General features: G+C 40.0%; 1 long non-coding RNA gene across 1 annotated transcript; it reads left to right on the plus strand.

Annotated features, from left to right (window-relative positions):
- The first annotated feature begins 775 nt into the window (after positions 1-775).
- LOC128094450 (uncharacterized) lies at positions 776-9214 on the plus strand. The gene is made up of 2 exons (XR_008212967.1): positions 776-7699; positions 8078-9214. It is a non-coding gene; the product is annotated as an uncharacterized LOC128094450 (long non-coding RNA).
- Positions 9215-13349: the final 4135 nt, after the last annotated feature.

A 13349-nucleotide genomic window follows, 5' to 3' on the forward strand; every position in this document is an offset into this window, starting at 1 on the left:
ACAAGGGATAGAAGAAAGAAACACAGACATTGAAGACACTACAGAAGAAATGGATACATTAGTCGAAGAAAATGTTAAATCTAAAAACAAACAAACAAACAAAAAAACAAGGAATCTGGAATACTATGGAAAGACCAAATCGGAGAATAATAGGAATTGAGCAAGGAGAAGACTCCCAGCTCAAAGGTGCAAAAAAATATTTTCAACAAAATCATAGAAGAAAATTTTCCTTCCCCAAAGAAGGAGATGTCTGTCAAGGTAAAAGAAGCATACAGAACACAAAATAAATTGGGCCAGAAAAGAAATTCCCCTTTGGCACATAATAATAAAAACACTGAAGTTAATAAAAAGGAATATTAAGAAGGAAAGGAAAAAAGACATATATAAAGGCAGACCTATTAGAATTACACCTGACTTCTCAATACAGACTCTAAAAGCCAGATGTGTTGGTGCAGATGTGCTAAAGATTCTAAGAGACCATAGATCCCAACCCAGACTACAACACCATGTAAAGCATTCAATCCCCACAGAGGGAAAAAACAAGACAGTCCATGATAAAAACCAGATAGATAGCAGTATCTATCTCCAAATCTAGGCCTGGAACAAGTGCTAGAGGGAAAATTCCAACCTAGGGACATCAACTACACCCAAGAAAACATGGGGAGTAAAAAAATCCCAGACCAGCAAATCTAATGAGGGGAAACACACACACACACACACACACACACACACACACACACACACACACACACACATACACACACACACACACACACACACACACACACACACACACACACACACTGCTACTACCACCACCAACAGCAACAGAACCACCAAAATAATAGAAATCAACAAATACTGCTTATTCATATTTCTCAACATCAATGGTTTAAATTCCCAGTAAAAGTACATTGACTAACAGAATGGATATGAAAACAGCATCTATCCTTCTGCTGCATCCAAAAAATACACCTTAACATCAGTGGTTAAAGGGTAAAAGAGTAGACAATGATATTTCAAGAAAATGGACCTAAGCAGCAATGGACTTTAGCTGGTTTAACAACTTTAATATCTGACAAAATTGACTTTAGAATAAAATGAATATGGATAGCTAAGGATGAATACTACATACCCATCAAAGGAACAATCCACCAATGGTGCATTGCAATTCTTAACATCTATACACTAAACACAAGTTTATCCAAGTTTGTAAAAGAAACACTACTATAGCTTAAATCACAGTTTGACTCCCACACATTGATAGTGGGAGACTTCCGTGTCCCACTTATATTAGTCAGGTCTCTCTTGAGTCACAAAACTTATGGAATGAGCATCTATCTATCTATGGGAACTTATTGGAATAACATAGAGGTGGCCATCCAATAATGGTTAGCTGTGAACGGAAAGTCCAAGAATCTAGTAGTTGCTCAGTCCCAGGAGGCTGAGTATCTCAGCTGGTCTTCATATGCTGGAATCCTAAAAAAGTAGGCTCCCATGCCAGTTAAGAAATGGATATGCTGACGAGGGGAGGGCAGACAGGCGAAAAATGAACTAAATCTTCCTTCTTCTATGTCTTTACATAGGTTTCCAGTAGAAGGTATAGCCCAGATTAAAGATGTGCCTTCCTGGCTCAAGGTCTGGATTAAAGGCGTATGTCATCTCATCATCCAATTTTAAGATCTAGATTAGAGGCAAGTTGTCTTTCTGCCTCAAGATCAGGATCACAACTCTGCTCTCCATTTCTGGATTATAGTTCATTTCAGATACAGTCAAGTTGACAACCAAGAATAGTCATCACAGTCCATCCCTTGTCAACTTGACACACAATCACACCTCCTTCTGTCATAATTAACTTCCAAATGAAAACAATAACCTGGTCATAACAATGCCTAAACATAACTATCATGTAGACAATCACAAATGCATTATATATTTAACCAGGTCATAATTAAGCCTAACATGATATAACTATCCATTGAACAACTGCAAATGCTTTATAAATTTCAAATAGGTGGCAATGTCCCTTGGGGGACAGCCTATTAGTATTCTTTTCATTGATATTACAACATATAATAAGGAAATTGAAAGAAAACACAAATATCTGTACAAGTACATTCTTTTTTGGAAGGAAAGGGTTTATTTGGCTTACACTTCACATTATCACAGTCCATTATTGAAGGACTCAGAGTAGGAACCTGGAGGTAGGTACTGAACAAGAAGCCATGGAGGAACACTTTTAATTGTGTTTTTTTTTTAATTTAACATAATTTCTTTATTGAATCTTTGGTAATTTCACATCATGCATCCAAATTCTGCTCAACTCCCAGTCCCTCCATATCCTCCCTTCACCCTTACAGCATCCTGCAAAAATAAAATTAAAAAAAAAATCAAAACAAAACAAAACTGGTGTGGATCACATGGCAACTATTACTGCCTGACAAAGTTCCATCATTTCAACATTGCTGACCACACTTCTGCAGTACCTTTTAAATTTTATTTTTAATGATTCTCAATATTAATATCTTTTTCTTTGGGAAATTTTGTGTGGCCTTTGGTAAAGAATGAAAATGTATACAATGGTAGCCTCTCTAAACAAAATAATAATTCTTTGGGAAAAAAAATCCTTGCCATCATGGAACCATGAATCCCATTGTGCCCTCCTAATTATATCAAGAATAGGAAAGTTAGAGATTTACTAGACACACCTGATCCCAAGGAGAAATGTCTACAATTCAGATTCAGAGCCTGAGGCCATTTAGGACAAGAGTTCAGTTCATAAATATAGGGAAATCAGAATGGTTCAGTTTAATGGGGAAAGAGTTAGGCATCAGGATCTTCCCTTTTGGGAGCATTATGAGGGGAGCATACCCATATACCAAGACTGAGAAATTGTACTATGGTATCTGGTCCGCAAGTAAGGCATTTGGATAAGGGTCTTCATTCTCTCCAGTGCTTGAGGAAAGTTTCTGTTTGCTAAAGCAATCATCCTCCTTATCTCTGGCAAAAGGAACTTGTGGCCATTTAACTAACATATGACTGGTACCTATTGCCAAGGTCAAGGTTACTCAAACCCTGATTTCAAGCCACACTCCAGCTCACATGCCCTCGGTGTATTCTTTTTTTTTTTTTTTTTTCAATTAAATTCTCCTGTCAGCCATCCTGATTCACCCTCAGATCCTGTCCTGTTTCCTCCCCCAACTCCACACATCCTCTTTGGGACCTGAACCCCTCTGCTGAAGCAGGTCTTCAGCACAAAACAAAATAAGCAAGCAAACAAAAAAGAAAACAAAACCAAAAACAAAATTTCTCTTCGATCCTCCATCTTTTCTGACTCTCCAACACCTCTTCATTTGTTCTGGTGGCATTGAGAACCATGATGTGTCACATAGTATACCCTTTTGTTAAATCAGCCATACATGCAAATGTTCATTGCAATGTGTCATAGGTTCAAGGCCTCTGGTTTCTGGTACACCAATATCACTAAATCCTCACCTAAACTCCCCTCAGATATCTCTTGGCTGCCTGGATTCATAGAAATCCTGTGGGTATCATTCCACAGAACCCACCCCTTCATGAGCATCCAGAGGTAGATGTTAAGGTAGACCAAGGCAAGGACTAGGCTGTGGGCCTGAGTGGTAGTTGAGCTGGACAGTCCTCCCTATGTCAATGTTGTCATGGTCAATTCTCCCTCACCCCTGTTGAGTGGTGGCACCATCTCTCCCAAGTGCCAGGGACAGCTCTTCCATGAGGGTTGGGACCAGCTTTCTTGTTGCAGTGTTCAGCAAGGTGCAGGACCAGCTATCCCAGGGCCAGTGAATGATGCGGCTGGCTCAGCATGACCCTCTGATTTTATCACTCATGGTCCCTATGGCCCCCTGAGGTGACTCGGACCACATACATCAATACAGACCACAGCTGCAACAGGATCATGGACCCAGACATGGCCCTTGGCATCAGCTTGGGCCCAGATGACATCCTGATTCTGGTGGAAGCACAGGCCACTCAGAACAGGATGGTTTTTCTGGCAATATGGCCCCCAGACACCAGTTGGTTGTGGCCCAACTCCAGGCTTTCCTGTAACCTTTGGTGGCAACATGGACCTTGGACCTCAACACAGACCCCAGTTGTGGTAGGACAATGAACCCAGACAGGGTCCTCAGCACCAGCTGGGCCTGGATATCACCATTACCCTGGGTGGCAGTGCAGTACAAATACATTCTTAACAAAATACAACAAAAGCACTCGTGTCTGTTGTCCTCATTTCTGCAACTGGTCACATGACCTTACATGGTATTTATATCTACCTTTCTCTACTACCCACATGTATTTCCTCTACTCTCTTCAAGTAACTTCAACAGGTCTTGGCTCTTCTTATGTAGTATTCATATCTTCATTCCTCATGGGTCTGTGAACTTTGTCATCCTGCCTAGATTAGGCTGTAGTAGCTTCCATTGACTTTAATCATAGGACATGGTGGCATCAAGAGATGCCCTAAAGATCACCTGTATTCCAGACATAATCCTTATCTCAGTGTGGAGAGGCAATTCAATTTCTACATGATAATCTACATATATCATCCCTCCTAACACTGTTTGTTGTTCTGTTCTTAGCCTGTTGGGTTAAGAGAGTTAAAAGCCCAAAGTGACTAAGGGGAAGTCTGAATTTCCAGTTCAATGGAATGTTTGTTATGACTCCTAGCAGGGGCACTCCCCGCTCCAGAACCAAAACTTCTAGGACAGTAGAACTTGGAGTTGTGGGAATAGGAAGAAAAAACTTTCCTAGTGGGTCACTAGGGGTGATGGGGAGAGGAACTATCCCCTTTCCACCTCTTAGTTCCTGGACCTGTGGATCCTGGCTATGGGAGAAACAATACCATATATTGGATGTTGATTCAAAGCATGTACTGGCTTCTGGAGTACCCTGCTCAAGCCCTCTATGCTGCTGACACCTAGTTGGCACTGTAACTGTGTCCACAAAAGGTCATTCCATCTTTCTATTGAGCCAGCTGCTTCAGGATTGTGGGGAAAATTGTAAGGCTAGTGGATTCCATAATCATGGGCCCATAGTCACACTGCTCTGATTATGAATTGAATTCCCTGGTCAGAAGCAATACTGTATGGAATACCGTTTCAATGGATAAGGCATTCTATAAGTCCATAAGTAGTTTTGGCAGAAACACTATGTGTAGGAAAGGCTAATCCATAACCAGTATCTACTCCAGGGCAAAGCATTGTCTTTTCCACAAAGGAAGTGGTCCAGTGTAGACAACCTGCCACCAACTTGCTGGTTGGTCATCCTGGGGAATGGTGCCATATCTGGGGCTCAGTGTTCGTCTCTGTTGTTGGAGGTTTTGGCACTCAGCAGCAGGTGTAGCCAAGTCAGCCTCGGTGTGTAGAAATCTATGTTGGGGAGCCCAGGCATAGCCCCCATCTCTGCCACCATGGCCACTTTGTTCATGGGCCCATTGGGCAATGACAGGAATGGCTGGAGAAAGAGGCTGACTGTCTACAGAATGGGTCATCCTATCTACTTTTTTATTAACTCCTCCTCACTTGAAGTACCTTTGGTCAGCATTTACATGGAACACAAGTATCTTCACATCCTTTGCCCATTTGGACAGATCTATCCACATACTTGTTCCCTCGATGTCTTTCTCACCAATTTTCCAATCATGCTCTTTCCATGTCCCTGACCATCCAGTGAATCCATTGGCTATAAGCCATGAATCAGTGAACAGTTGCACATCTGGCCATTTCTCTTTCCAAACAAACTGTATTACCACATGTAGTACCTAAAGTTCTACCCACTTTGAAGATTTCCCTTTACCAGTATCTTTCAGGGTTGTCTCAGAAATGGGTTGAAAGTCTATAGCTTTCTACTTCTGGGTAGTGCCTGCATAACATACAGCAGCATCAGTAAACCAGGCTCTAATCTTCTCTTCTTCAGTCAACTGATCATAGGAAACATTCTATGAGTGTAACAGGTCTTTCTTTGGACAGCCAGTGTTATGGAATAATCCTTTTGTACACTGTGAAGATGTGTCACTCTAATTGGCTTAATAAAAAGTTGAATGACCAATAGCTAGGAAGGATTTTCAGGGCAGAGAAGGTGCTGAGGAAAAGAAGAGAGTAACCAAGAGACACAGAGCAAGCAGGATGGGCAATACGAAGATAAGGTAATAAAGCCATGAGGCAGAAAGTAAATTAATTAAAATAGGTTAATTTAAGTTAGAAGAGCTAGTTAGAAATAAGTCTAAGCTATTGGATGAGCTCTCATAATTAATAATGTGTCCATGTTATTGTGGAACCAATGGTCCCAAGGAAAAAGTCCAACTACAAATGACATCCAACATGGGGGCACATATTTCCACGTAAGACCTGAGACAGCATAAGAAAAAAAAAGATTACAAACACACGAAAATGGAGCCAAACATGGCTTCCTAGTCCCACAGTCTTTCATACAACTGTGGTATAGAGAGGCATCTCCCAGCCGCTGCTTGCAGACTTAAGTCATCAGCATTCTATGAGCTAAGCTGGGCATGGCTTGAATTTTTCTCATGCAGACAGAAAAGGTTACAGATATGCAGTGAAGCAGGTTCAGACAGAAAATGCCTCTAAACAGGTTACAGTGCATTTATCAATATGAGTAGGCTAAAGGGTAGACAGTCATAAAAACTAGTGCAGAAATAATAAGGTAAAATCTTTAAAAAGAGAAGCAAAGTAATCCAAAAAAAGCCATGTAAGGGTGAAAAATTTTATAACACAGGAAGTTTGGACCTTATATGATACTTTATTAATTTTGAATTTTTTGAATGCTAATAAACACACAACAGCTGCCAAGAGACATTGGATTGTGGAAGGGACTGCTGAATTAAACCAACCTATATATTTTAAAAATGTCTCAACTTAAAAATGGAAGTCAAATAAAATGTATTATGTTTGGGAAGAGGTTATGCTTTTGTTTCCATAGGAAAAGAAAAGCTGTGGATTCCTTCCAGGTTAATAGAGATCAGATTTGACTTGGGAAGACCTCTTCAGTATCTTGGCTATAGACATAGGGGAGGAACCAAGAAAGACTACAGGATAGGTGATGGGTAAGCTGATCTCTCTACACAGGAACAGCTTGGAGACAAGATGATGTATGATGAATATTGTTAGCTACAGAGTCCTCATGACTAATTATCACATGCCATTCTTTCATATGGCATGGATAGAGATTTATATTACAGTTTGGTTATGCAGGCCAAATGAACTTATAAATTTGAGAGATGTCTTTAACCTTTTCAAACATAGAACAAAAAACATCTTTAATTGACTTGTGCACATTGTATATTCCATACTTGTGTTAATGCAGATATATATTTTTGAAAGTTTATGCATTTTCAGAGGAAGAGGACCACAACACCAATGAAAATGGGTGACCCAGAGGATCCAGTCTCCCAGAGTACCTCTGTTACAGATTCCTTAGAGTTCTACATCCAGAACAGCTTCAAAGACTGCTGACTGAGATGGTCACAGACTATTCCAGTCAGACTTAAGACAAGCCCTACATTTTCCTGCTGTACTGGGACTAGAAAACAGCTAGCTTTCCCAGGACTTGACCATTATCTTAATTTTTTTCAGGGTCCCTTAAAGATGTCAGCACCCCAAGACAACAGGAAGCAGTCTAGAGAACACAATGCCCATATACCCAAGAGGTAGGGTGGGTGGTTGTGGTCATTCAGTGTGATATGGATGTTTATCATCATTTGAGTTGGAGGTTACAAATTGTTACTTGTTATGGTCAGGGAGAAAGCTAAACAAAAGAGATTAGATTCAGAGATCTCTTTCTGAAGGGAAAAAGAGGGATATAGTATAGAAATGATGGGGTAAAGAACGGACTGTTGAATCTACTTTTAAACAACCAATAGTCTAAAATATTTTACATTGGCAAGGATTTTTATTTATTGATACAAATGTAAGTTTATTTCTGTTATACTGTATATATATATTTCTACTCTTGTTTAAGATATTTTTGTATATCAATACATATTTAAAGTTATTTTTGTTGGAACCCCCACCTGTCACTGCCCCAGTTGCTGGCCAGCAAGGAAGACTCCTGTGGGCAGGCTCTCCTATCAAAACCCCCTATCGGACCATGCAATCTACAAGATCTATGCCCTACCCAAAACCTACCCACCCTCCGGTGACTCTGGTGGCTTCCTGAGACACAGAATTTACCAGCATTCATTGGACCAAGAGTGGCTCCCTGAGACAAAGAATCTGCCAGCTCTCATTAGACCAAGAGCAGCTACCTGAGACACCAACACAGCTAGCACAAATTAGAACAAGAGAGCTCGCTCAGAAACAGGCACCTCTTGTACCTATTGGAGGAAGAGATGGGTAGGCAGACACCAGTGCAAAAATACATGAAATAACATAAAAAGCAATATGGCATCACCAGAACCTAGCCCTTCTACAACAGCAAGACCTGAACATCACAACATAGAAGAAGCAGAAGAAAGTAACCTTAAAAATAACTTTATGAAGATGATAGAGGTCTTTAAAGAGGAAATGAGAAGTTCTCTTAAAGAAATTGAGGAAAAGATAAACAAAAAATAGGAAAAAAAAATCAATACATCCCTTAAAGAAAGCCAAGAAAACCATGAAAAAGCAATTAAATTTGTGAGGGAAACAGTTCAAGACCTAAAAAGGGAAATAGAAACAATGAAGAAGACACAAACACAGGGAATGCTGGAAATAGAAAAACTGAGTAAATGAACAGGAACTACAGATGCAAGCATAATCAACAAAATATAAGAGATGGAAGAGAGAATCTCTGGCATAGAGGATAATAATAGAAGAAATAGATTCATTTGTCAAAGAAAGGACCAAAGCCAAAAATGTCACAAAACAAAATATCCAGGAAATCTGGTACATCATGAAAAGGTCAAACCTAAGAATGACAGGGATAGAAGAAGGAGAAGAATACTAACTCAAAGGCACAGAAAAATGTATTCAACAAAATCATGGAAGAAAACTTTCCCAACTTAAAGAAGGAAATGCCTATGAAGATACAAGAAGCTTATAGAACACCAAATAGACTAGACCCCCCAAAAAGTTCCCTCATCACATAATAATTAAACCACTAAACATACATGTGGTGGTATTTTACTTGTACTGAAATGTGATTTTAATTGTATGTTAATAAATAAAGTTGTCTGGGGGTCAGAGCTATTAGAGTCATAGCAAGTGCATGGCGGCGGTGGCGCACGCCTTTAAGGACCTGGAGGGCGGTACATTCAGGCAGTGACGAGGCAGTCACATGTTTGGGTTTACAACCAATGACAAGGCAGAACAGGAAGACTTTAAAGACAGACACACAGGAAGTAGGTCCTTTTCGGAGAGCTCTCTTGGCTGGAGAGGATCCCTGAATCAGGAAGGGTGAGGCTCTTAGCTCTGACCTCTTGGCTTTCTTCTCTGAATTGGCTCTGTGTTTCTTATTTTATAAGACCGTTGGTTACATCTACATTTGGCGCCCAACGTGACAAGAATCCATTAAAAACCGCTTAACTTGGCTTGGCGGCAGGTCCGGTCTCCCGCCAGGGCGGCCGGCAGGTCCGTTTCCGCCAGGGCTGCCGGCAGGTCCCATTTTCCGCCAGGGCGGCCGGCTCCCTAGCCTGGGCCCAGGTCGGCTTGGCCTCAGGCCAGACTAACTTTGAGCTACTTGCTTAAAGCCGGTGCTACAGACAATTCAGGCCTGCCCTGCCGAACAGGGCCCCTGCCTGTAAAGCCAACGCACGTGGTTGGAGCTTAAGGTAGCCAGAGCCAAGGCTTGACTAGGCTCAAGCGGGAACACGTGGCTGGATTCAAGTTCTTAGGCAGAACTTGTGGCTACGGTTCTTGCGTGTTCTCTCTCTCTCTCTCTCTCTCTCTCTCTCTCTCTCTCTCTGGATTCATACCTCGGACACTAGGAGGCTGTTTTGAAATTCCCTCGGATTGGTATTGTTCTACGAGGACTTGGTAAGTCACTTAACATATCAAATATTTTAAAGGAAACTATTTAAAAGAGAAATTTTTTCCACATTTTAAAAAAAATGGGTTTTCTGTGTTCATTGGAAGAAAATTGGGCTTTGTTTGCAATTTTAGACAGTCTGACAATGGAACAGCTATATGAGAAGATTAATGTTGACCGAATTATGCATTTTATTACTATGCTTATTCTCATTTTACTATTTAAAAAGATAGTCAATTTAAGTGCCAGGATGACAGCTTTAGAAAAACTTGTTAAACCTGTAAAAACTCAGACAGAACTAACAGTGAAGTTGCTTCAAGATTGGATCATAGGGTTACAGAAAGAAAGCCTGTGTTCACACAGTCACCCTTAGTTTGTCCAGTAACCATACAGCAGTTGCCTGATCAAATGACTACACAAAATATTTGGGCTCCAATTGAAATGTTAGATTTACGAAGGTTTAAGGAGGCAATAGTATCTTATGGCATGCATTCCCCATATGTAAAGCAAATGTTAAACTCTTGGTCAACATATAATAGGATTGTACCACAGGATTGGCGGGAGCTGGCACAAGCTGTTCTTGAACCCAGTCAAAGGCTTCAGTGGCTAACTTGGTTCAAGGATGAAGCTAAAAACATAGAAAAACAGTGGAGGGATAAAGGAATACAAGTCTGCCAGGATCAGCTTATTGGAGAAGGTCAATATGCTTCAGCACAAGCACAATGTTTATATGATGTCCAAACCCTAATTTTATGTCGAACAGCAGCCTTGAATGCATGGGACAGAGTTGAGGAACCAGGAAAAAAAACTGAGTCATTTACAAAGGTTGTACAAGGCCCAAAAGAATCTTTCACAGATTTTTTACAAAGACTGGCTTCAGCAGTAAAGAGAATGGTCCTGGATTCAGAAGCTAGTAAGATAATAATTGAGTCTTTGGCTTTTGAGAATGCGAATGCAGCATGCAAAACAATAATCAGGCCGTTAAAGGCAAGATCTGCACCTTTGGAAGATTGGATTAGAGACACGGTTAATGTTGAAGCTCATGAGCATGATGATACCTGGGTAGGAGAAGCAATTTCAAGAGGTTTGAGGAATGTTAGATGTTTTGGATGTGGAAAGCAAGGACATTTGAAAAGGGACTGTAAACAGGTCATTCCTAGAAACAATGTTTCTTCAAGGAAAAATGGCAACAGACTGCCCCTTCCTTCTGGAGTATGAAGAAGGTGTGGTAAGGGAAAACACTGGACCAACGAGTGTAGATCAACAAGGGACAGACAGGGTAATCCTTTGCCTCAGTCTTCGGGAAACTCCCAGAGGGGCCTCATGCAGGACCCAATAGCAAATCCAGTTCAAACCTTTCCTGCAGTCATAGAGGAAACCCCAACTCAGAGCAATTAAATAACCAAATGCCTATTGGAATAAGTCATGCTGGTCAGGATGATGAAACAGAGAGAATAGAAAATTCAGGAGAAAACATAAAGAAAATTTTTTGGCAAACTTCTATTAATGAACAAAGACCAAAATTATCGATAAAAATAAATGGTGTTTTGTTGTCTGGTCTGGTAGACACAGGTGTGGACGTTACCATAATTGCACCAGAATTTTGGCATCCAACTTGGCCTCTTCAGGAGGTAAACATTCAACTGTTAGGAATTGGGACATTATCTCAGGTGAAACAGAGTGCAAGATGGCTCGAATGTATAGGTCCAGAAGGACAGAGAGCAAAATTAAAACCATATGTGGCTAACATAGCTATGAATCTGTGGGGTCGAGACTTGTTACAACAATGGAATACTCAGATTAACATCCCTCCAATCTCAGAAACAAATCATAAACTAGCACATGTTTCTGAGAGAAATATTAGAAGGCATTATTCTGAGTGGTCACCAGCCATCCATATTATACAAGAACAGGGCACAACAACTGATGATCTTCCAAAGACATCAACAGCTCTACCTTTAAAATGGTTAACAGACAAGCCTGTATGGGTCCAGCAATGGCCTTTAACAACAGAGAAACTCCAGGCTTTAGAAGAGCTGGTAGAAGAACAGTTAAATGCTCAGCATATTGAAGAATCAACCAGCCCTTGGAATTCTCCTGTATTTGTTATTAAGAAGAAATCTGGTAAATGGAGAATGGTAACAGACCTTAGAGCAATTAACAAAGTAATTCAGCCAATGGGCTCTCTACAATCTGGAATTCCTTTGCCTACTCTGTTACCAAAAGGATGGCCTCTCATAGTTATTGATTTAAAAGACTGTTTCTTTTCAATACCCTTACAAGAAAAAGACAGAGAAAGATTTGCTTTCACAGTGCCTACTTACAATAATTCTCAACCGGTTAAAAGATTTCAATGGAGAGTCCTCCCACAGGGAATGTTGAATAGCCCAACTCTGTGCCAATATTTTGTACAACAGCCATTGGAAGTGATACGTAAAAAATTTCCTAAATCTATAATTTATCATTATATGGATGATATTTTACTAGCTGACTCAAATGCAGATACTTTAGAAAGAATGTTTGAAGAAGTAAAGAAAATTTTGCCTTGCTGGGGATTACAAATTGCTCCTGAAAAGATACAAAGAGGAGATTCTATTAATTATTTAGGATATAAAATAGAGCTACAAAAAATTAGACCCCAAAAGGTGCAAATTAGGAGAGATAGACTACAGACTCTTAATGACTTTCCAAGATTATTTGGAGATATTTCTCATCTAAGAACTATTGTTGGGGTAAAAAATGATGAACTGCATAATTTGTTCAAAACCTTAGAAGGTGACAAGGACTTAAATAGTCCAAGAGAATTATCACCTGAAGTTGAGAAAGAATTGGCCTTGGTAGAAAAGAAAGTACATGAAGGACACGTGGATCGTATTGATCCAAAGCTGGATTGCATTTTGGTTATTTTACCTTCTAGACATTCTCCTACAGGAATATTAATGCAGAGGGAAGATATTATATTAGAATGGATATTTTTACCAAATAAACCAAATAAAAAATTAAAAACTTATGTGGAAAAAATCTCTGACTTGATTTGGAAAGGAAAATTGAGACTTCGTCAATTAGCAGGAATAGACCCAGCAGAAATTGTCGTACCTTTAACTAAGGAGGATATTGAAAAATTATGGACAGAAAGTGAACCTTGGCAAAGAGCTTGCAGTAATTTTTTGGGAGAAATTAACAGCAAATATCCCAAAAGCGATAGAATTGATCTTATAAAGAGAGCTGATTGGATCTTGCCTCGAATTGTATGGGAAAAGCCCATATCTGGAGTTCGTACATTTTATACAGATGCCAACAAACAAGGAAAGGCAGGTTACAAATCAGAAAATTTAAGTAAAGTGGTTCAAAGT

The sequence above is a fragment of the Peromyscus californicus genome, unplaced genomic scaffold (genome assembly GCF_007827085.1).
Source record: "Peromyscus californicus insignis strain IS unplaced genomic scaffold, ASM782708v3 Scaffold_4__1_contigs__length_199733344, whole genome shotgun sequence".
Classification (NCBI taxonomy): domain Eukaryota; kingdom Metazoa; phylum Chordata; class Mammalia; order Rodentia; family Cricetidae; genus Peromyscus; species Peromyscus californicus.